This window comes from Amblyomma americanum, chromosome 3, assembly GCF_052857255.1.
Source record: "Amblyomma americanum isolate KBUSLIRL-KWMA chromosome 3, ASM5285725v1, whole genome shotgun sequence".
In the NCBI taxonomy this organism is placed as follows: domain Eukaryota; kingdom Metazoa; phylum Arthropoda; class Arachnida; order Ixodida; family Ixodidae; genus Amblyomma; species Amblyomma americanum.
Genome location: NC_135499.1, coordinates 154,962,715 through 154,964,042, shown reverse-complemented (window position 1 = coordinate 154,964,042; position 1,328 = coordinate 154,962,715). Strand labels below are relative to the sequence as shown.

General features: G+C 45.3%; 1 pseudogene; it reads right to left on the bottom strand.

Moving 5' to 3' along the window:
• Nucleotides 1–274: 274 nt before the first annotated feature.
• LOC144126414 (U2 spliceosomal RNA) lies at nucleotides 275–396 on the bottom strand (annotated as a pseudogene).
• Nucleotides 397–1,328: the final 932 nt, after the last annotated feature.

Here is a 1,328-nt window from a genome sequence, read left to right as displayed (position 1 = left end):
AGTGATCGACGCTGATTTTTTTTTCACATAAAGGTCACAAACAACTGGGTGGTTCCAGTTAATGGACGTTGTCAGAGAGCGCTGCGCACATAGATCCTCTGCATTCAAGACAATCGCGGATCTGTGTGTCTGTCTGTCTGTTGTTTCAAGGAAGAAAGAAAAGGAAAGTTCACAGGCCTGCTCACTGGCTCAAGCCGAGCCACAATCGCTACCACGTTCAGATAGTAAGAGAGTTGAAAGATGGGATAGAAATACAGGATAGTAAAGACGCGCTAAAGACAAGGCCGATCCCGGAGGTAGTGCAATACCGGGCCAACCGGTGGCGGAAGTGAAGCAACCTTCAAACTCTCCGCCACATTTCCAAAAATAGGTCCAATCGGGACCCGTATCAGATATTCTACGGTGTCCGGACGGACCCAAAAGACTGTAAAGAAGGCTCGAAAAACAAGAGAATACGTGCGTCTTCTATCGCCACTGTGTCACAAAAACCTGCAACAGCACCGTTCCTGGCACATCAATAGCACTAAAGGATTCCTTCACTATCAGTTTAGTGCGCCAATAACAACGCCAGGCAGCTGATTTAGTGTCTCCTGATTTTAGTGAAATTCTTTAAATGTCGCCGCTGGTTATAATGGTATTCAGCATGCTCTACTGCCTAGCTTGTTTATAAAGACACGGAAATTTCCACAAAAACGCTCCTACGAAAAATTCTCGACAAATGCCAGTGCAGCGTCGGATTCTTGACAACGGTGTAGAATACTCATCTCAAACTTTTGGGCTGACGCCTCTGTTAGTTTACTCAATCAAAACGAGCCAACTTTGCTCGCAGGCCGGAAGAGCAGCTCAATATTTTTATTCGGTGCGTTTACGTCTTAAAATTGACATAGAAACTTTTAAACTGCGGGGAATCTTACTACCTTGCTTCGATCTTCGAGGGCCACAAGAATTTCTTTGCGCCATCTAGTTGTCAGCTGCAAAGAAATGCGTACATCTCAGCCGCCTCGGAGTTTGGTGCAGAGTCGCCTTTGCATTTCTAAATACTTCACAATCAAAACAAGAGATTTGTGCGTCTATGTCCCACTCATGCGAATGACCTGTGAGGGTGGCTCAGTACTTGTGACATTATACTTTTTTGCAGATATTCACCGGCTTTCTTTCTGGTCGGTGATACATATACCGAAGAAACGGAAGTGCAAAGAACCCACGCACTATAACTTTAACACAAGCCGGATGATATGGATGTGACGCCATAGTAGCCTTAACACCTGAAACTTCCGCCGTCCGCTGGACAGTGCAATCTTAACCTTTTTGTTCTTCCATTCATTCAC